The 24,576-nt window shown below is 35.8% G+C and overlaps 1 protein-coding gene across 1 annotated transcript in view; it reads left to right on the top strand.

The window, feature by feature from the left end:
- Nucleotides 1-24,576, top strand: part of CSMD3 (CUB and Sushi multiple domains 3) — an 893,237-nt gene that overhangs the window by 684,193 nt on the left and 184,468 nt on the right.

Raw genomic sequence — 24,576 nt, 5'->3', positions numbered from 1 at the left:
TTTTTCACTATATGCTATTCAAAAATGTTACTTTTAAAATTAAAATATTCATAAAGTACTTTACTCTGCAATCCTTTTAGATAGCTTTATAATAATAATAAAAATTTTAGGTCATTTTATTCCATTTAAATTTACAGTCAAATACACAGGTGAACAACAATATAAAAATGAAAACAGGATTGTTTTTAATTTTTAAAAATAAGTACATCCAGTAACCTTGCAAGTGCCTTCATATTTGAATTATATAAAATGGGAATCACTGGAGCGTAAAGCAGTTTGCTCTGGAAAATGTGCATAAAGTCGAATACAGACGTAATATGATAATGACAAAAGTATGTTAAAAAACAATCATGTAAGTCTTATATTTGTGAACACATTTCCAGAAAGAAGAAATTTTGTTTTTAAGACCCAGTTTCTGGGGCAGCCATGAGCATTAAAAGGCAGCGAAGGACATTTCAGCTCGTCTTGTCAACCTGACAATCTCGTCTGCGCTGGCACTGAGAAGATAATGTGTCCTTTGCTGCCTTTACATCTCCCCGATCACAAGTCTTAGAAGTCACCGACCTGCCTCTAAAGGTTTTGGATCTGAGATCCAGCTAGACTTCACCCGTTAAGCTCTGCTTATAGACTGATAGGCAAAGGCAATTTATTGAGCAGTAAAGTATGGCAGAGAGGCTGCAAGTTCAGATTTCTAGAATTTAGATTTACAGCATTGTATTATATGGTAAAGGATTTGCTATAGCTTTAATGGATGTGTGGGTCTGGGTGACTTAGTGTTATAGCAGAAGGACAAGGATTTTATCATATCAAGGTTTTTTGGATCATGTCTTGACTTCAGGTTTCTGCTGATTTATAAAATAAGCTGATGCTTCTAGTCCAATTTTTTATAACCAGATACTACCTATATATCCTCCTTTTCTCTCTTCTGAAATAAGTCCAAGATTCTTAACTGATGTGAGAGAATATTGTCATCTGAAATGATGTACTAAACTTTTTATTTTAACCTTGAAATAGAGTGATGATGCCAGGATTAGCAAGGTGTCTGTTTCTGTACTCACAAAATATTTGTTCTTCCTAGCTTTGTGATTGTTTGAATTAGAGCTGACCCCTTTGTGAGGAGAAGAATAGTTTAAAAAGAAAAATATTTCCTACTCGACTGTGTTTTTGTTGCTGTTGCTACATTTTGTGCCCAAGAGAGTTCTTTCTTTTCTGGAAAGGTCATATAGTTTTCAGCTGCCAAAAATGTTACATGGTTGCAGACAGAATCCCAACAACAATGGTCCAGAAGACTCATGGCCATCTGAGTCATCTTGAGAAGCCATTGATTTGTTTTACTGCACAGTGTTCTTGGGATGCCATGTGGCCACAAGATTGAAAAAGTGGAAAAATAGCTGGCTCTTTCTCTGATAGGTAGATATGCTGATCACCTGGAGATATTTTACAGTATGTTCAAAAAGAGAAGGAAAAATAGTGATTAAAATAAAAGTCTATTAACAGATTCATAAAGAATGGAATCTTTATTTTAATAGGGTAATTTAAGGTAAATTTAATTTTTTTTAATATAAAAATAATGCAACCAGTAATCAGGAGTTTTCAACACTATTTTAAAAAAAAGCAAATCTAGGATTGTCAATAAAATCAATTATACTTTGATCTAGTAATAAGGAAACTTATTTTTATTTTTATAGATGTTGCATCATTCTTAATTTCAAAATACATATAAAGTTGATGAGACTTGGATTCTAATTTCAGCCTATCACCTTTTAGCAATCTACCTTTGGACAATTATATAATCTCTTTGAGACTTAGATTCTGTATTTGGAAAGTGAGGATCGTTATGTCTACAGAGCAGCATTGTGAGGAATAAGTGCAATTGTATGTATAAAGTGTGTTGCATGAAGTTCATGCTCAATACCGTTAGGTTTAAGAGTGCCAGCTTTCGAGTCACATTTGTGGGTTCAGAGCCCAACCCAATTTGCTCTTCTTCATTAGACAAATCACGTCACCTGTCTGAGCCTTACTTTTCTCTGTGAACTAGAAATGATAAATGTCTACATCATAGGGTTATTTTATAATTAAATACTATACATGTAAGTGGCAAATAACACATAATAAGTCATATAAACGCATCTGGGCACATATGCACATACTTTCCTTCATGTTCACATTCATAGTCCCTCACACCCCCCCAAAAAAGGTAAAATAAAATGACCTGGATTATTAGATTGGACTAGGCTCTTAAGAGTAGCATGACTAAAAATAAAACATTTATATTGTGTAATTGAAGCATCAAACAAATATTTTGTATTTTACATCTCCAGTAGATATCCAATTACCTTGTGATTCCTTAAAATTTGGGAGCAGAATAGCAGAATTAAATAAATATGGATCAATCATTGACTTTGTCCTAGCTTTACATCTGCCTACTCACTGTGAGATGATCAAGCAATAATCACTAGGTCTCTACAAATAAAATTTCTGTTTTGCTTTGGCTACCTCTCATTCTCTGCTTAATTTGCTTCTTTTGCCATATTGGGAACATAACACTTATTTTTATTTTCTCTCATTTATCCCAAATCATAATCATGCCTACTTTATATGTTTTATATGCTGACTATGTATACACTCCTAGAATTTTACTTTGTAAGTCATTTAGCATAATATCGGCCCAATACACTCACTTTAGTCATTGGGATTTCATTTTTTACATGGATGAAGGTTCAAACGTTATGTAAGGAGAAAAATCACATGTAGCCATTACCCATGAAATACCTTAAACCTCCCATAGAAGTTTGTCTGCATGATGTTGCACAGGCTATATTGTCTTTGAGTAATTCTAACAAGACATTTTTTTTCCTCCAATGTCAAACCAGATAACAGTTTGCTAATATAGTATCAGACAAGCTTGTTTGGTTTCTTATACAGGTCATGTGGAACCAAATTATTTCCATTTATTTTTGCCTGATGTAGAATTGAATTCATATAAGTTAAATGTGCACCTATCTGATTCTATTTTGCTGGTTGATTAAGTGAATACTCTTTGACCTATCATTCAATTCCTATGTTTTGTTTTTTTCTCAATAAGAGAATTGTCAGTTATAATACTTCCATGAGCATCATCAGATTTCATTTGAAGTTATTCAGATTTCTCAGAGAATTTCAATATATAAATCACCTTGAGGATAGCTAAAATGATAATCTATGGTGACTTAATTTTGTGTGTAACCTCCCAGAGAATTTTAAATCCTGAAAGACCCACCCTGAATGCATACTGGTTAAGCTACAAAGCTTACTCTTTCCCAGGCTTAGCTTTCCCAGGTGGAATCTTGGAAGTGTGCATGAAAACCTTTTGATGTTTGTCTCCTTAGATTTCCCAGTTAATCTGCTTTTATATATATACATATATGTCTTGTGTTGTTGGTGTGGGCTCTTGGTTGTGTAGGTTTCAAACTTAGGAATGCCCCAATACTGAAAAGTTATTGTCATTCTAGTCTACTCTGCATAATGAATTACTCTGTACAATGGGCACATAGAGTTTTTAAAACATTTTGTGTATTGCTGTGGGAGAGGCTTTTTTTTTAAATAACTGTCTCCATCTTGAAATTCTCTCCTACTTCTACATATTTTCTATTGGTTTCTTAGTCACAGCCATTATCTTTCCTACTTCTTATTGCTGTTTTTTTCCTTCAGCCAGTCCAAAAGCATCTTTCCCTATGGCACTGATTATAATAAAGGGTTGTAGTTTTTTTTTAATTTCAAGTATTACCATAACACTTTATTAAAATACTGGTAGTGATTAGATAACTATCTAAATTATGTTCATTACATTTAATATTTTCTTTTATCTTATAGACTTAAGTGACTACATAGTGATTATTAAATGCAATTTATTTTTGCAATATCATATCTTTCACATTACTATATAAACTGTTCTCTATAAACATAGTCTTTAAAATTTTAGGTTTCTTTACAAAGAGCACACAGTGGACAAAAGAAAGTCTCTTTAATAAATGATGTTGGGAAAACTGGACAGCCACATGTAGAAGAACTAAATTAGACCACTGTCTTACACCTTATATAAAAATTAACTCAAAATGGATGAAAGACTTGAATTTAAGATCTGAAATCATGGAATACATAGGGGAATGCACAGATGCTATGCTCCTGTGTATCAGTCTTATGGGTGGTTTTGCAGATTCGGCTCCAACAGCAAAGGTAGCAAAAACAAAAATAACAAATGGAACTATGTCTATCGAAAAAGCTTCTTTACAACAAAGGAAACTATCGACAAAATGAAAAGGCAACCTTCTGAACAGGAAAAGATACTTGTGAACCATGTATGTGATATGGTATAAATATCCAAAATACACTAAAAAACTCATAAAACTCAAAAACAAAGCAAAATTTGATTAAAAATGGGTGGATGACCTGAATAGACTTTTTTCCAAAGAAAACACTGATGGATAACAAGCACATGAAAAGATGTTCAACATCACTAATTATTAGAGAAACACAAATCAAAACTTCAATGAGATATCACTTCATACCTGTTAGAAAGGCTATTACTAAAAAGATAAGAAGTAACTTGTATAGAAAAGAATGTGGAGAAAAGAGTATCCTGGTACACCATTGGTGGGTCTGTAAATTCATTTAGCCATTATAGAATACAGTATAAAGATTCCTCAAAAAGTTAAGAGTAAAACTAGCATATAATCAAGCTATTTTTCTTCTAGGTATTTATCCTAAGAATACAAAAACACTTATTTGAACAGATATAAGCACCTCATGTTCATAGCTGCATTATTTATAATAGCTAATATAAAGAAACAACCTAAGTGTCCACCCAACTGAATGCATAGAGAAGGTGTAATACTACTCAGTGATTAAAGAAAGAAAGGATACAATCTTGCCATTAGTGACATGGGATGGACCTTGAAGCTATTTATGCTAAATGATGTAAATCAGACAGAGAAAGACAAATGCCGTATGGTTTTACTGATATATAGAACATAAAGACAAACCAATGGAAAACAAATCATAGATGCAGACAAGGTGGTGGGTACCACAGGGAAAGGACCTGGTGGGAAGATGAAGTAGGTAAAGGGGGTCAATTGTATAGTGATGGATGGAAACTAGACTTTAGGCTTTTTGCAGTGAGCCTGTAGTAGTGTATATAAGTTGTTAAATTATAATGTTATACACCTGAAATGTATAGAATGTTATAAATCAATATAACTTCAATTTTAAAATTAATTCATTAAAGAAAATATGTAGGTTTTAGAAATTAGAAGGAAAAAGAAAAGATAAATTAAAACCAAGATATATATATATATAAATGTACGTATATATGTTTTTCCTTTGGGTAATCTGAGTTTTTTAATATGTAAATATATGCTAATGTAGTTTTGACCTGCATATGTAAAGTTAACTAACTCTTTAGATCTTATATGTTAAAACTGATAGCTATTCTTTTATACTATGTATAGTCTCCTTTAAAACTTACATATATTCAACCATTTGCCCCTTGATCTTATATCTAGGTGTTTGTAAATGATCTATTTTATTCAGCATCATTTACATAACTTATTGTGACCTGTTTTTATACTTAATTCAGTAACTTATTGTCACTAATTTTTTGGCAATACTTTTGGTATGCTCATTAGGTCAGTAAATCATTTCATTGGCATTCTGTTTTTCCTTATGTGGCATTTTCAGTATTGAAAGAACCTTTACGGTCAATAAAGATTTTTTTTACATTTTATATTTAAAGTGTATGACACTTTATTTTTTAACAGTAGAATTGCATCAAAATCAATTTTCACTATCTTGTAAGTACTGAATTTACTTAACTAAAAATGATAATCAATGATCACAAAGTTGTGTTTATTCAAAATTTAAGTTTACTGTTTATCATTATTTATTAGATAGGGAACAATTAAAAAGAAAAGAGAACCTTAACTTTTTTTTTATTAATGGCTGTTTTTATGGGAAAAAATGCAGGAATGATACAGTAGTTCACTTTATCTGTGGTTTTACTTTCCATGGTTAACAGCAGTCTGATAATATTAAGTGAAAATTTTCAGAAATAATTAATAACATTCATAAGATAAAAAAAATTATAAGTTTTAAATTGTGTGCTCTTCTGCAAGCATGACAAATCTCATGCAACCCAGTCGGTCCCATGCTGGCCACAAAACCTCCCCTCCTCCAGCGTCTCCATGCTAAGGTGCTCCTTAGTCAGTCAGTAGCCATCTTCGTTACCAGACCCACTGACACAGTACAGTGGTATTGGTATTCCCGTAACTCTTATTTTATTTAACAGTAGCCCCAAAGTGCGAGAGTAGTGATGCTGGCGATTCAGCGATGCTAAAGAGAATCCATAAAACGCTTCCTTTAAGTGAAAACATGAAGGTCCTCCACTTAATATAAGTAAAGAAAAATTTTACATTGAGGTTGCTAAGATCTATAGTAAGCGTGAATCTTCTATTAGTGAAATTGTGAAGAAGGAAAAACAAATTTGGGTTAGTTTTGCTGCCATACTTCACACTGCAAAAATTACGGCCACAGTGAGCAGTAAGTGCTTAGTTAAGAAGGAAAAGGCATTGAATTTGTGGTGGAAGATGTGAACGGAAAACATGTTCCAATTGATGGCAACTCATTGTGCCAGAAAGCATTTATGAAGACCTCAGATCTGGGATGCCCAGAAATGAGACACAAACCATTTACTGCAGGTAAAGTCTGATTACATAGATACAGGAATAGTTTTGACATTTTAGCATCTCACATCATCACAGCAAGAAGGGTAAGATATTTTGAGAGAAAGGTGGATACCACATTCACATAACTTTTATTATGTATATTATTATAATGTTGCATTTTATTATTATTTTCATTCATCTCTCACTGAGCCTAATTTATAAGTTAAACTTTATGATAGTATGTATGTATAGGAAAAAAACTTAGTATATATAGGGTTCGGTACCATTTCCAGTTTGAGGCATCCTCTGAGTGTCTTGGAGTGTACCTTCCAATGGTAAGGGAGGATTATTATATATTAATTCTGTGCCTATAAGAAAGAGAACCATTTATATTTTGTTGGCCTAACATTTTAGAGTAAGGAAAATGAGATCATCATGTATATTAATAATTGCATTATTTAATCCTTTGGGTACTATGTATATAATTATATCTGAAGGTATGTTCAGTTACCAGGTAGGACCAGAACCTCCCCGCATTTGCAATCTAATTTGGATGTCAAGACTCTTGACACCATATGTGCACTAAGAGGGTGTGAAAAGCTTTATTACACATCTAATGAGGCTGTCTGAGAAGAATGGAGCAGATTTCAAAATGATCCAAAATCGTTTAAGGGAGTAAGACAAGCCGAGTGGGGTTTAATTGTGGCACCAGGGTGGCACTGGAGTGGAAGTTCCCTAACACAGGTCAGGGCTGTGTGAGGTCTGAACTTTCTGCTGGTTCTTACGGAGCTTGTGCCCAGGCTCTTAACAATGTGCCCAGATACGGGGCAGAAGGTGAGGAAGCGGGGATAAGAGGGATGAGACTGGAAAGTTGTCAGTAGTCAAACATCAAAAATTGATTAGACTTTACCACAATTCATTCTTGGTGTTTGACTTATGAGTGAACCATGCCATGCTTAATTTAATACAATTTGGCCTTGTTTCATTAAACCACGATGGTATTTTATCAGGCCTGTATCCAGAGATTGGTTAGGGAGGCAAAAATTCTACTGAATGCCTAGTTCAGCATTGTTACGTGTTGTAAGAAGTGAAATGAGTGCCTTGAACACTGTCAACTACAACTGGAACGCTGAAGAAGATACAGAGTATAGTGGTGAGGCCTTGCATTGTGTGTGGAGATATGTGTAGCACTGATTTATATTTTAGGTATCTCTGAGGCAATATTCCCAGAAATTTTTAACCCCTAAAGGGCAGTCTTGGATTAGGAATTGTTTCATTGGCCAGACAATTGGTAGTGGCCGGAGGGTCTTTGAAAATGTTCAGCTGGAACAGATTACTGACCTGATTGCTAACCAGGGCATCCGGTGCAGAGGTGACTGTCTACAGTTTGGGTAATTGTCCTGATAATTGAGTCCTTTATCATGGATGTCTTAGTCAAGGTATTAAAAGCAGCAGCTCTCCAGGGAGTTCAGTTATGTACGATGATGGTGGCCATACTATCTGTAAGGTATACAGACTCCCTTTGCTGCTCACTCAGCTTATGCCAAGGGGCTCCTCAAATAGCTAACAGGTCCAGAAGAGTGACAATCTGTGGCATCTACCAAGGAACTGAGGACAGGGAAGCACATACCCTCATTCAAATGGAATATGCCAGAGGGCCTAGGTTTCGCTCTGGTATAGGGGTATCATTTTTATTTTACCAAGGAGGCCTTAGTAGTCACACCATATTCGCAGGGTGCTACTTCCATAACCCAAGTGGTGATGGGAAGCTGGATACAGAGAGTCATGGCCTCAAACCCTCTGAGGGCCCCTGTTCCCAGGAGATACAGAATGCAGAATCACCACTGTGATGGCTTATGGCATGGGGCTTAGGAAGGGAGCTTCTTACATCAGAAGTCCATGGGCAACATATGGCTGTCCTGGGTAGTCCAGAGACTCCAAGAAGTATGAGAAGAGGTTGTTGAAGCCTCTGCAATAAAGGACTCTCCAGGGGACAGTGCCTATGTAATTATTATTTGGAAAGACTCTAGAGACTTTTTGTAGGAGGCTCTATTCGAAGTGACTAGCCAGATAGGAACAGCAGGAATCGACTTAAGTAAAATATTAAATGAGTAATACATCGCACTCAAAATCCAAACATTCTTAAAGTATTTTGAGCTGGGTATAACGTCGTGGTGCCATGAGGTTAATTGTACTTTTTTAATGGTATCAAAGATACAGTGGCTTCTGGAAGATCAAATAATTCCTAGAGATTTAACTAGGGCCTCCTGTTATATGTGAGGAAATAGAACCTCCCCCTTTGTGTAAGGTCTTTTGTGTTTGTATGTCTCGAATGATCATAGCGAATGGATGTCCTAGAAGGAAGATGTCATCAGTGTGATGTCATTATTCATTCTGCCTGGGAAAGTTGAATGCAATCCATGATCCAGCCTACTAAGACAGGGTGCTATGGCTGAGCTGTTAAAAACTGCTGGGGTAGTCAAGCACGTGTTTGCTTTTGAAGCTGAAAGCAGAAAGTCTTGTATCTCATCAAAGGTGAAGGGACACTATGGGTAAGGGGCTGTTGAAATCAGCATAAAATAGAACATATGGGTCAAAGCAATAATAGCTAAAGGTTTACCCACTGGTGATTGGATGGAGTCAGTAATTTCAATAATAGTGATTATGGGCCTTCAGTGAGTGGGACCAAGAATTAAGGGTGCAGTAATCTATTACGAGGTATCATTCATTCTTTCCAGGTTTAGGAACAGGCAAATGGGCTGTTAAGTGAAGAAATAGTGGAATAAATGTCACTTCTCTGAATAATTATTTTACTTAATATTTTAAGGCTCTCTTTTAATACATATTCAACATATTAACTATTTTAGTTGCAGGGAACAACCCATGGAGTGTCAATTTGTCAAGCCTATTTATCATAAGTGCAAAAGACATGATTTAATATATTATAGTTTTTAGTCAAACTTTCCATGACAACTATGGGATATTTAGTCAGGGCAATAATTCTGATTATTAAGGTGAAGAATTCTTCTTCGTTTAATGTTTTATATTTCATACCTCATTTAAATTTGGTGAGATCCCCAAGAAATAACTATAATTCCATCCTGTGTATCAATTAAGACCATGAAGGTTGGACAGTTGGTGCATCTCAGTTGTTAAAATTAATTCAAAACCTTTATTGTAGAGTTTCAAAATTCATTAGAGATATTTTTGCTGTGTACATTCTTTAGTAAATTTTCATTCTCTAATTGGCTCAAATTGTGGAACTCTTCTTTTAATTCTGTCTCTTCTCACCTTTTATCTAGTTTGTTTATCAGTTCCTGGACATTACTTTGGAGGAAGGATGATCTCTTTACCCTACTCCTATTTCTAAAGTTTCTCCACCAGAAAGTATCAAATCTGTAATATCAGTTAGATATTTTCCCCATAACAACTGTTGCTTTATAAGGTTTAAGGATATGGAGTTTGAGTTTGAATTGCCTCCTTATTTGTGTGTTATGGGCACCATTTTTCATCAATAAGCCCATGAAGGAAGATCTGTATTGCAAAGGAGCCTGAGCAGAAGTAAAAGCATTTTTATAGGATCTTAGTGTGGCATTTGCTCTTAGGAATGTAGACCTCAGTATGTCGCATGTTAACTGCTCTTCCACACAACTGACCACCAGAGTGGCCCATGTATTGCATGGGGCATCAGGTTTTTTGTGTTCATTTTCCATAAGAACTCTATAGAAGGAAAGCCAATGCCTGGTTGAGACTCACAAACAACAGTCACAAAGTAAGAGTTGTATCTCTGAACCTAGCGTTAGTCACAGCTCATACTGGAATCAAGACATGCTGTTCAACTTGAGACACACCGGTAGATGCAGGCGAAAACACAACCTAAAGTCACTTTAAGGAAGGCCCTAACTCCTGTTTCTAAATGCCAGTTATCAGACCTTATGATGTAGGTTGATTAAATCTATGGTAAAGATTTGGTAGAATTTCTCAAATGCAGCCTGAGGCAGCCCAGCTCAAAGTACAAGATTGCTAGTAGGTAGCAGAGCCAGGTACTTAGACAAAGTAAGAGAAAGGAGGCCCTCAGTCACAGTGGTGGTCACCTAAGTACCCTCCTCACTGCATCGACTGTTGTGGTTACCCCACAGTCGGTTTAGACTTGGAAACTGATGGCACCACTCAACCACCAAGGGAGTGTGAACATTTTTGTTCCTCACATAAGCTAGACTTTCTGGGGAAAGCATAGCAGGTTCTTAAACAGATTCAAAATAGCATGAGGCAGCAGGGAAAGAAAACTACTGGCTGCGGAGTTTTACTGTGGTTATGGAGTGGTAGTGGATGAGCGTTTTGTGTTCAGCTCAGAGCTTGTATGATTTGAACTCACTATTGCCAAAGGGGGTAGGACTTATGCTTTCTAATAAGCTGGTCCAGATGGGGGGAGGAGAGTGGTGGGGCTTGAATGCCAGTCACCGTCAAACATCAAAAGATGGTTTAGAGTTTTAATACAAAAGATGGTTTTTACTCTTTAATATAAGCTATACTTTATAAAACTGCATTTATAATATATAAATTGTATAATATAACATATATTGATATATATATCAATATATCAATATATACCTCAAACTTTCTTTCCAATTTAAACAAAATTATTTCCTTTCAGCCTCCAAGTATATAACTATAATATGCTCTACGACAGGAGTGTCCAACCCGCAGGCCACAGGCCGCATGTGGCTCAGGATGGCTATGAATGCAGCCCAACACGAAATTGTAAATTTACTTAAAGCCATTTTTATTCGCTCATCAGTTTTCATTAGTGTTTGTGTATTTAATGTGTGGCCCAAGGCAACTCTTCTTCTTCCAGTATGGCCCAGAGACAACAAAAGGTTGGACACCCCTGAGTAGAATGTGATTAGTTGGCTTTTCAAAGTAATTGTCAAATGACCTATGAGGTCATTATGGTAAAAGTATATTTGCACTCCTTGTGTAATGAATGTCAAGGTTGATGTTTCATATTTCTCTCATTTTTTATAGTGCCCATAAAAATAAATTATGCAATAATTCTAAAGAAATTATTGTAGAACACAGTACAAGTACATCAGGCTAGACATTTTATAATTTGTTTAAATAGCAGTATTTCACCATAGCAGTATTTTTCCAATTCATCTTTGCTTTTATTTTTTGCTTTATTTTACCACGATGATAAGTTCAGTCATTGCCTCATCAGGCTGTTTAATACCAATTGGCTGGCATCAGATTGCCAAAGACGGTTTTGGAATGAGATTCAATGTAATAAAGTCAATGAAGGTAACAATGATAAAATGATTGAGGAACAGACTGGACAGTTATTGTGGAATAGTGGAAAACAAGCCAAGCTAGGGGTCCAAAGGTCTGAATTTCAGTCTTTTATCTCTCTCCCATTGCTAGTGTGACCTAAGCAAATTATTTAAGCTTTCTGACCCTCATTTTTTTTTATTTATAAGAATAAGTCAATAAAATTTTGATTCGGTGGTCTCCAATGATCTGCCCATTTCAAAACATATATGAAATCTACTTTTTTATTTTTCTTTTTTATTTTTGTTAAGTTACAGTTGTCCCCATTTCCCCCCATTACTCTCCCCCTCCCCCACCCACCCCCACCTCCCACATTCAATCCCCCCTGCTGTCTTCGTTCATAAAGAGGATGGTACTGGCAGCTAGACAAGTATAGTACAGGAAAGTCCTGCCAATTTTTCTGAAATCCTGGAGTCTCCTTATATAATTATATGGATTTGTGTAACTTCAGTTAATTCTAAAGGTGACTGTAAATTTAACAAATTCTGAGTCTTCTATGTTCCTGCAAAAGTGAGATAAGTTATATAATAATGATATGCTACATTATTTTTATTCTCTTCCTCTCCTCTTCTTTTCTGTTTTATTTGTTTTGGTTTGGTTTTATTCGTCAGAGTATCCCTGATGTTTATCTTCACCTTTGTTCCCTCTTTTCCTCATCAATGTTCCATAAATACTTCTCAGAGCATTTTTTAAAGTTTTTATTCACTACTAATGTTAGAAGATTAATTTCCTATTCTACTTTCCTACTGGTAGCTGGGTTACCAAATAATTCCATAAATGAACTCAAGTACTCGTATCTAGGGAGAAAATGTTACCTGCAATTTCACTATAAAATCGGTGATTTTCCCTTAAGAACTTGATATGGAAGAATATCTGAAATAATGGAAAGGAAAAGAAATGCATATGTATGCATAACATTTTCTGAAAAAGTTTCTATGGAGAAGTCATTAAATATAGGCTTTTTTAGTGTTTCATTATTCTGTCATGCAGACTCACATTTGCAATATTTCATACTCTGACAGATTAAAGCTCGAAGATAAATGATTCACAAAAGCACACAGCATGCCACAGGCAGACTCTTCTGTAAACACGGAGTGCTTACCATTTTTGACATTCTCCCACTGATATTTAAGGATGGTATAATGATCTCTGATTGTTCGGCACTGCAATCCAGTGCTGATTACAATTAAATACAGATGTTTATTTTTTTTCCTGTTTTGGTGACTCATGTGAATTAATTTGTCTGTTGTAGACCTAACAAAACAGAATTTTGAAATAATTCATTTGTTTGAAAACTCAATGAATTGCATTTCAAATTAGTTTACATGATTGAGTGTTTGTTGTCTGGTTGGTTCACAGACACACAGTGCATATCACACACTATGGAAGTGTCCTTCCAGTCCCCGAGTTAAGCGGGGTTTAAGTACGTTCTCTTATAGTTCATTAAAACTTAATATTTTTAACTTAGCTGCTTTTGCTGAGAGTGGAAAATCTAAAACAAATATGTAATTATATTTTCCAAATTTACTAAAGCTATCTTAGCTGCTAAAATTCCAAACTAAATGTCAGAGTTCCATCTGTCCTATTGCTTCTGTTAGCAACATTTTATAAAAATTTTTCAAAAATATGGCATAATACATATTTTACTGTAACAGGGGTTGCCAATTCAAATTAAAATTCAAAGCCTTGATTTAAGGGCAGATGACATAAATGAAGCCAGGATGTGGGCCTAGTCAGGAAGAAACGGTGGTGTCTGGTGAATGAATGATCCATGCCTTCTGGAATACAGGTGAATTACGGGATGTTTAAAACATAACATGATCCAACCAAAACTCAGGAGTGGAACGAATCTGACATCAGATTCAGAATCTGAATCTGTTTGTGGTGTTTCGTTTAGAGGTATGGAAACTTAAGGACTTCACTTTCCTTCCCCTTACCCCTTTGCTGCATTTTACCATCTCTAAATCTGTAGAAATGTCACTGTATGAGTTCTGCCCTTGGGGTGGGTAGAAATGTATACTATATTGCTTATGAGTGGCAATTTTTCACTAACTGGATCATTGATTCAAACCAAAAGCATACTCAGTGTTGAACTAGAATCTGAGTATGTAAGTTATGTCAACAATGGTTCCTACTTACTCTTCAAGAGATCACAGAAAAGGAATTAGATAGTTGAAGAGTTTATTTTAAAAGAATGTGGAAAATGCTATATAGATGTTTATGAGGCTGCTAAGGAAAAACGGAGAAGGAACACCTGAGGCAGACTGGTGGCAGGACTGGGAAATTGGGGTCATAGTGTCAGATATACTTAGCTGAAGAAATGATGCATGACCTGAGTCTTTGAGAATGAGCAACTGTTAGCTGCTTGAACAAAAAATACTGTAGCCAGAGAGAACAAGATAGGCAAAAGCATAGACATATGGTACATGGAACTACAGTACACATTTTTCTCTCTGATCGAAAAACAAAGTACTACTCAGAAACTAATATACTTGGAACTGGAGAAGCAAATATGGAAGGCATTGTATGCCACATTTAGATTAATTCAAAAATGTTTACTGAGTTCCTACTGTGTTTCAGAGAGACATTATCTGGGCTGGGGATATCTGATGCCCAATGAAACAGAATGTTTAATTGGGTTCAGTAACAAACACTGCATGCTAAATGGTCAGGCGATCTAGGAATAATATTCACCTGAAATGTAATAGCACAGCCACTTGTTAGAATTTTGAAATATTTCCATGCTATTGGTAGTCTTGAATGATTCCTCATTTTTCTGGCCATCTAGCCCTTCCCCTCAGCAATTAAAGCTGTAATACCTAAATAACTACCTAGCCTAGCATTAATTCTGACTGGCAGGGCCCATGTCATATTGATTATATATTTTGAGAGTCACCTTGTAAATATAATTGAATACACTCAAACCCGCACACACACAATTATGACCTGACATTCTGCTTTTGGGAGTGAAGAATAAGGAAAAAATAAGGTTCTATAACAGAAATTAATAAAAAGATCAAAATTAGTTCAGGGAAATTAGTGAAGATTGTGATACCCTGTAAACTGAAGGATAAAAGGTGGTTGAAATGTGTTGTGCATGCTGTAAAAACTAATGAAACTATTTAAGCATGAGAATAGCACAGCCTCATGGAGATTTCAGATATGTCACTGGTGACAGGGAGACAGTGGTCGCTGAGAATCACAGGTAAGAGTCAATGAGGACATTAACTTAAGCATTAGGAGAAGGGAGGAACAGCTCATTGTGTGTGGGGAATATCAGAGGTGGACAAAACATACATAGTTGGTATTCTAGAGTAATTCATGGTCTCCAAAGAGAATATGATGGAAGCAGACATATGAGTGAGAAGGACCAAGTGATATCACAGAGGCAATAAGACCCGAGCCAAAGCCATCCCTGGTGTCTGCACTTGAGCCAGACATAGATCCAGAATCCAGTCATAAGCTTTTCAAATTCAATTTGATGCTGTCAAACTTTAGAAGGTTGGTTTACACTGATTACTGCTAACCAAACCCAGAAGATACTGATGTATAAATCACACTGCCAATTAGCTAATTTATGGTGAGAGAATATCTGGCAAGCTTATTTGTCCTGGCTATTTGCCTAAAACCCTCCATATTGATGAATAAATCTACTCTGTGACAAAAAGAATTATTTATCAAATTATAGATGAGAAGTTTATTGACTGTTAATGACATCTGAAAGGGAGACTGATTTACTTATGGGAAAGTCATCTCAGTAACTATAGCTGGAAGAAGCATTCTAACCTACCTAGAGGAAGGAACTTCTTTCATTAGAATCCACTACACCAACCTTTCTGAAAGTATCAGGAGTGAACATTGACACATGGGTTAGAGGGGCAGGGGCAGAAACCCTAAAAAAATGTTTATAAACACTGAGTTAAAAAAGTCTAAAAGGCTTTTTGGTTTATTTCTTCTTAGCCTTCTGAGAACATTTAATATGCCAGTATACATATTTATCTATGTGTGTGTGTACATTTCTACATATCGAGTTGGGGCTCTTTTTTAGAATTTACAGCCCCAATAACAATATTGCACTAATGTGTAAGTTGTGACCAGAAATTTTATTTTATTATTAAATCCTAAGAGCTTGATAATCCTTCAGACAGTTTATAACAACCCAATTTGTATTTTAAGAGTGTGACTGATTGGATTAATAAATGAATTGAGTAAACTTTTATCCTGGGTTGGGATGGCATATCCTTATGTTATTTTTCTAGACTCTTATCTATCATATTTAGTAAGCAAAAGATGAGTATACTTGTGTATCCATCAACTATATGCTTGTTTCATTGATAACTCCTTTTTAATATTCATAAAATTAGGCTACATGTAATTTCTTGAGGAAATGCTTATAATTGATTTCTCTTTTAGAAGACCATTCACATCATGTTTTGTTGCTGATTCTAACTTATTTTACTGTCCTACCTTGGCTACCAATTAAACATTTAAAGGTGTTATAAGTAAGCATGGTACACAAAAACTCTAATTTTTTTAAGATTTTATTTATTTATTTTTAGAGAGGGAAGGGAGGGAGAAAGAGAGAGAGAGAGAAACATCAATGTGCGGTTGCTGGGGGGCTGTGGCCTGCAACCCAGGCATGTGCCCTGAATGGGAATCAAACCTGTGATGCTTTGGTTCGCAGCCTGGGCTCAATCCACTGAGCTACGCCAGCCAGGGCTAAATACTCTAATTTTTAAATCATAGAAATAACATCTGTTAAATTGAAAGTGAATCTTTATGGTGACAAAACTCCCGCTTTTATTGGCAGTATCGTTATCTGTCTTTGGATTGTTTGGAAACAGTGACCCTGCATATTTTTATTGGGAATTTCTATTCTAAATGAAATGCTAAAAAAGGTGTAATGCTAATTAGAATTCTGCAGCATGTTCTGTGACCCATATTTCCTGCTGAAATATTTTAATTAATTCTATGGAGAAATATTCTGTGATGCTCTTAAAATACATGAAATGATACAATCCTCATGTCACAATTAAAGTGTTCAAGAAATATGAATTCCAATCTTATCCAGTTTGATCTACATTCTTCAAGTTTAGACATTGCCAGGCCAGAGTAAACAGGGGGGGTTGTGAGCAGGGCAGGGGTAAAGAGGAAATCTGGGAGGTTACGATGTAGCATTTAGTCTTTCAGTACCCACTGAGGCATCTTCATTTGTGTCTGATTTGAGTGCCAGTACAGCATTTGCTGTTCCATCCTCCTCACTGTGGCTGCAAGGTGCCTCCTTCACCTGATTTCTCCCAGATACAGCTGAATGTCTGCCTATGTAGGACTAAGCCAAAGACAGATGCTCGCCTGAATTCCTTCCAAGAACCGAGGCTCGAGTAGCTGCTTATCCTACTCAAGGGAGCTTCCCAGAGTCTGGCCTGGGCAGGACTGTGTGCAGACACACAGTTAAGAGGCTGCTGCCCGCGACCAGTTTGCATGCTCATCTGCAGACTCTTTTCACTCCCTTCCTGTGTGGGGAAGCTTCTACCCAGGATGACGGCGGGGGTGGGGGGGGGGGCGGAGGAATTACTCCGTCTGACTAGCCCAGCATATTTCCAAATTTTTTTTATTTTGATGTCCATACTTTATCATTGAAGTTCAAAAAATGTGAATTTGACCATTATTTCTGTTCGATCATGTCAATCTTCCCCTAAGGTGTGGTAGGAATAGAATCAGAAGCCTTTATATGGAGAAGGGTATATGGTGCAAGGTTCTGTGGATGGAGGAAGGAAATATTAATACATATCAAAAATCACAATATATTTTCTTGCATTAATATAAAGCAGTTTTATAAAACAGATTCATGTATGATGCTTAGTTTTATTTATAATTTTGGGGAACATACCTGTTGTATTTATACTTGACTAATAGATTAATATTTATATGTATTTAACATTTTTTTCACATCATGTTGTAAGCTTACTTTCATACATAATGAGAGTTTATGTCTAGCCACATTCATTTAAATCAGGTGTCCCCAACCCCCCGGGCCACAGACAGGTACCTTCCAGTTGTCTGTTAGGAACAAGGCTGCACAGATGGAGGTGAGCAGTGGGTGAGTGAGCAAAGCTTCTCTTCCATGCCCACCTGAGATCCACCTCCTGTCCTCCCTCCCATCACCCCCTCCACCTGTGGAAAAATTGTCTTCCACAAAACTGGTCCCTGGTGCCAAAAAGGTTGGGGACCATTGATACAACCGAAAGTATAATCTCTTCTGTAAAAGGACAAACATATAGGTCTGTCCAAAGTATCCAGCCATGTAATATGAAAAAATAGAGATATTTATTGAAAAAGATATAAGAAACATTGTATGTAGGACAATGATGCCTCAGTCCCATTCAAACTAGGCACCTTTGGAACTCATGCAGTTCTTCCAGAGTCTCTTCCACTATTCAAAACACTCTGCAAAATCCTTTGTGGTAATCGCCAACAGCTGCCCTGTCATATTTTCCTGAATTTCATTAACAGTCTGAAATCTCTTCCCTTTCAAAGGTGATTTTAGTTTTGGGAAAAACAAGAAGTCTCAGGGAGACAAATCTAGGCTGTAGTGGGACTGAGTCACTGGGTGATTTGATATTTCACCAAAAGACTTCACAAGACATGATACATGAGCTGGCGTATTGTGATGAAGCTGCTAATTACCAGTTGCCTATAGCTATGGCTGCTTTTGCCATATTGCATCTTTCAACCAACAAAGAACATTGAGGTAGTACCCCTTATTAATTATTTGGCCTGGAGGGGTGTACTCATGATGGACAACACGTTCCCAATAAAAAAAAAATACAGTTAGAATGGTCTTGATCTTGCTGCTTCAGGCCTGGAGATCCAATAGATTTCTGTTGGATGGCTGGGCCTTCATTTCCAGATCATAGCCATTGACCCACCATTCATCTCTGGTTATGACCTTCTTGAGGAAACCTGGTTCATTAGTAGTGGTTTGAATCAAGTCATTGGCAACTGCAGCACAATGTTCCTTCTGCTCTGGTAGCAGAAGCTGCAAAATGAATTTTGCCACAACTTGTTTCATACCAAGATCCTGCATCAAAATCTCAGACACAGTAGTTTTGGGAACATCCAGATCAACTCCTAGTTCTCACACTGTCCATCACTGATTTTTGTTGCTTGCAGCCTGAACATGTTCAACATTCTCTGGTGTTCTGCTCAGAGCAGGTCTTTCAGAACATGGATCACTTTCATCAGGTTCTCGGTCATCTTTGAAGCCTTCATGCGACATTTTAATTTTTTTTTGCACTCATTGCATCTTCCCCAAAAGCCTTCTGAATCATCCCAATAGTGATTGTGGAGGAATGTTCAAGCTTAATGCAAAATCTGATGCAGATCTGTTGCTCTACTCAGTCATTTTTAATGCAATGGCCACACAGTACACATGCTCACTCAGTGGTGCCTATCACCACCACTGACTAGTAGAGTGAAGTTGTCATTGTTCGTGCATGCACATTCCAGTCTATTCTCCTTAGCTGTGAGGTTATGTTGATGTTGCACAAACCATTCTCATTACATTAACAATGGTCAGACTGTTTCTGGACAGACCTCATATAGCTAATATGAATTGGGTTCCAGTGTCGTTCACTCTCTCTCTTTTTTTCACCATCGATTTGAGAGAGATTGAGAGAGAAAGAGAGGGAGATCAGTTTGTTTTTCCACTTAGGCATTCATTAATTGATTCTTGTATGTATGTGCCCTGACTGGAGATTGAACCTGCAACCTTGGCATATAGGGATGATGCTTTAATGAACTGATCTACCTGGCCAGGGCTACACTCTGTCTTACCACTCTTGTGACCAGAGGCATATCATTTATCTTTTTTGAGATAATCTCATATAAAACAGGGGTAATTTTTTCCTGCCCCATAATCCATAATCCATACAATTTTTCTGTAAGCGTAAAATATGTGTGTGCGTGCTCATATTGTAAATGTTAGGGCTCAGGTAAAGGTTAATTATAATCTTTTCAATGTATTATTTTCTCATTCATTTATTTTAAGACATAATTTTTAGAATCATATCTCAAATAGTTTTTGAGTACTGAGCAAGTGTTTGGTTCTATTTCCTTCAAATAATAGACCCTTCTCTACCCCAGGAGGTACATGCATATTTCATTAACAGTTTTTCATAGGACCATTTATCTCTACACATTACTTACTGCACTTGACAATAAATTTTGACCATACTACAATCCTTTATTAAATGAAATCTGAGCTCTTCAAGCTGCTGATCACAAAGTTTCATCTATCTGGTCATTGCCCTCCATACTAATTTGCTAAATTTTTCTAAAATTTATCAAGTTATTCCCCTTCATTTTGCTCATTTCTGTTATAATTATTTTATGGATATCCTGCTTGAAAAATTAGCCCACACTTATAGTTCTTACCTAATTATAAAGCATATCATTAGTCATTTTATTCTAGCTCTCTATCACTTGTTTTTCTTCATAACATTTAAAACAGAATCATCCTCTACTTTTCTCCTGCTTTAAAATTTTGTATTTATATTTACTTGGAAAATGATACAATATCTGGGATTTGCTTCCCCAGATTGTTTTCAAGTCTATAATTAAAATTTTTTTCTGCATGAAAATGTTTGAAAAATCAATTAATCTTTCACCAGCATTCTTTTTACAAATGGGATAAAAATAAATGTAAAATCTATACCTTTACATATTTTAATCTTTAACTTACATCACCAAGGGTTGAGGAATTGCCTGGGGCAGTTTTCCCAGTGAAGCAGCATACTGTGTAATGTTTTATAAATTATTCATTTTCTTATACCTTAGATCTCCATAGATCTAAATAGTTATATCTTCTTAAAGACTGAATGTGGCAACTAGCCTGTGGTCCATTATTTCATAAGCTATATGAAGCTGGAAAACCATTTAGTATTCCTTTGTCTCAGTTTCCTCATCTATAAAGACTTTATAAAATATTTCTAGATATATAGTCACTGTAAATTTCTTTACACTTTGAATTTGTCTTGGCCTGTTTGTTATGTTCTATTCCTCTGACTTCTCTAGAAGTGACTAGAGATTCATGTTCATCCTAGTTCTGCTGTGTACTTGTTGGCCATTTTGATCAAGTTACTTTATTCACTTTCTTAATCTGAGGAAATAATTGTTCCAACCTAATGGCTTTCTAGTGAGAATCAAGAGTCTAATAAGAAATAATTTATTTAGAGCATTTAACATAGTATGTGGCATGTACAAAATCTCAGTTGATATCAACTGTTTGCAATAATATCACCTCTCTGAGGCCATTAATTTTTTTCTAAACTAGATTTAATATTTTTTCAGTTCACTATATTTCATAGATCATGGTTCAGAAGATGGGAAGTATAATTCTACAAAATATGTCAGAAAGTAATTTTTATAATTTATGTTGTAGTGACAAAGGCAAATTTGTCAATGAAAATATACTTAAAATGTACAAAATAATTTATTTGTATTGATCTGTGTTGCATGTACCTGAACAGTATATGTTATTTGTTTATGCAGATGTCATGGTAAGTAAAGGTATACATCTTGTTTTAAGTGGGTGCATATGCCTGTTTACTCATGTGAACTAAATTATTAATTTAGATGGTGATATTCCCACAGCCGCCATGTCCTGACACGCACAGGATTATGTTAGATGTGCATAGGTTTAGTTATTTGAGCTCTCAAGCTGGTAATTAAAGAAAAAACACATTACTGAAACAAGCAACATGTGTTCAATATAATTACCAGATAATCTATCGCTCTTTGGAAAATGCTAAAAAGGTGTCACTGAAACTGTCTTAAAACCTTAATAAAAACTTGCCTTTCCACTAAGGATTCACATCTCTGACCAAAGAAAGTTATAAGTATTAATTTATGTACTGATTTTTAAGTTTAAGAACTTTTAAAGAACTTTTTTTAACATTTTTTATATTTTAATTCCAGATGATATACAATATTTTATTAGTTTCAAGTGGGCAACCCAAGATTGATACATTTATATAACTTTCAAAGTGATCACCCTGATTAATCCAATGCCCATCTAACACATATGCACATTATTATTATAGTATTATTGACATAGTCCTTATGCTGTACTTTACATGACTATTCTATAACTATTCTATAGTTATGACTTTCCATGACTGTTCTATAACTACCAATTTGTGCTTCATAATCCCTTCAACCCTTTCAGCCATATTCCCAATGCCCCTTCCCTCTGGCAACCATCCAAATATTCTCTGTATCTATGAGTCTGCTTCTGCTCTGCTTGGTTGTTTTTCAGTTTCCACATATGAGTGAAATCATATGACATTTGTTTTTCTCTGTCTGACTTTTTCTGCTCAGCACAATACTCTCTAAGTCCATCGACATTACTACAGATGGCAAGATCTCCTTTTTTATGGCTGAGTCATGTTCCATTGTATATATACACCACTTCTTCTTTAGCCATTTAACTATTGATAGACACTTAGATTGCTTCCATGTCTTGGCGATTGCAAATAATGCTGTAATGAACTTGTGGAAGCATGCATATTTTTTGATTAGTGTTTTGGGTTCTTCTGGTAATTACCCTAAAGTAGAATTGCTGTTCATTAGTTTGCTTTTAAAAAAATCTTGTTATAGCTTTTGTTTTAGTCTATTTTCTTTGGTATAAGTATTGTCACTGACATTTTTTTTACTTTTATATGTTTCCATTTTCATGAAATATCTTTTACATTCTTTTTTAAATTAATTAATTTATTTTTAGAGGAAGGGGAATGGAGGGAGAAAGAGAAGAAGAAAAAGGGCAATATGTGGTTGCTTCTCACTTGGCCCCCACCAGGGACCTGGCCCTCAACCCAGGCATGTTCTTTGACCGGGAATCAAATCGGCAACCCTTTGATTTGCAACCCATGCTTATTCCACGGATTCACACCACCCAGGGCTTTTTTTCATTCTTTTACTTGAAGGCTGTGCAGGACTGTCAGTCTGAAGTGGGTCTCTTATAGACAGCACATATAAGGGTCATGTTTTCTTACCCATTTAGCCATTTTATGTTTCATGGTTGAAGCATTTAATCCACTTATATTTAAAGTAATTGTTTCTAAAAATGTATAGGGTGGGGCAAAAATGGGTTTATAGTTGTTTGTATGGAAAATAATATAAAAATGATAAATAATAATACAGGAATAAATGCTGTGCTTAATGGAGTGACAACTATAAACCTACTTTTGCCCCATCCTCTACTTACTGACATTTTGTTATTCATGTTTTTTATCTTTTTGTTTTCTTCTTCTTCTTAAAGAAGGCACTTTAACATTTCTCATAGTACTGGTTGGGTCATGATGAACTCATTTAGCTTTTTCTTATCTGGGACGTATTTTATTCTTCAATTCTAAATGGTAGGTTTTAGAATTGCTGGGTGGAATAATTTCAGTTGTAAATTCTTGCCTTTTATCACTTTGAATATTCCGTGCCAATCCCTTTTGACCAGCAAATTTCTGTTGAGAAATCAGCTGACAGTCTTATGGGAGCTCCCTGGTAGATAACAAACTGCTTTTCTCTTAGTGCTTTTAAGATTCTCTCTTTGCCTTTAACCTCTGGCATATTAATTATGATGTGTCTTGGTTAGGACACTGTGCTTCCTGGATTTGTACATCAATTTCCTTCAGTGGGTTAGGAAAGTTTTTCATCAACATTTTTTCAGCTAGGTTTTCAATTCCTCTCCCTTCCTACTATTCCCTTCCAACACCTCCATGATGCTAATGTCATTATGATTGATTTTGTGCCCAGGGGCGTTTAAACTGTCCTCATTTCCTCATTTTTTTTTTGTTTTTGCTGTTTTCATTAACTTTTCTGCTCTCTTCTCTTAAAAATCACTTATTTGATCCTGTATTTCATCTCATCTACTATTCATTCCCTTTAACATATTTTTTCATCTCTGTTTTTGTATTCTTCCTATCTGACTGATTCTTTTTTTATGTCTTCTATCTTAATTTTTATGTTTTCTATCTCTTTGTTTAAGTTCTCACTGAGTCCTAAGTTCATTGAGAATCTTATAATCAGTGTTTAGAACTTTGCATTTGGTAAATGGCTTGACTTCATTTTGTTTACATTTTTTTTCCTGGAGTTTCATCCTCTTCTTTCATTTGGGACATTTATTTGTCTCGTTCTGGCTGCCTCTGTTTCTATATATTAGGTAGAGCTGCTACATCTCACAGTCTTAGAGTGGCCTTATGTGGTAGGTATCCTGTGGAGCCCACTGGAACCACGTCCCTGGTCACCCAAGCCAGACCCTCTGAGGAAGTATGTGTGTGTAAAAAGGAATACCTTGGACCACAGCAGTCCTCTGTCTCACGTAGCCATTATTCCTGCTGATTTTCAGAAGTAATGAAGATTTATCCTCAAAGCACTGGAACCTGGACTGGTATACCTAGTGGGGGGTCAGAAACCCTTGTTCCTCAGGGGGAACCTCTGCAGTGGAGTCCCTTCCCTATTTTTAACAATCACACATGAATGGTCATTCTCCCTCACCAAC

The sequence above is a fragment of the Phyllostomus discolor genome, chromosome 7, assembly GCF_004126475.2.
Source record: "Phyllostomus discolor isolate MPI-MPIP mPhyDis1 chromosome 7, mPhyDis1.pri.v3, whole genome shotgun sequence".
In the NCBI taxonomy this organism is placed as follows: domain Eukaryota; kingdom Metazoa; phylum Chordata; class Mammalia; order Chiroptera; family Phyllostomidae; genus Phyllostomus; species Phyllostomus discolor.
Note: the sequence above shows the minus strand (reverse complement) of the source record. Positions and strands in the feature narration are given on the sequence as shown.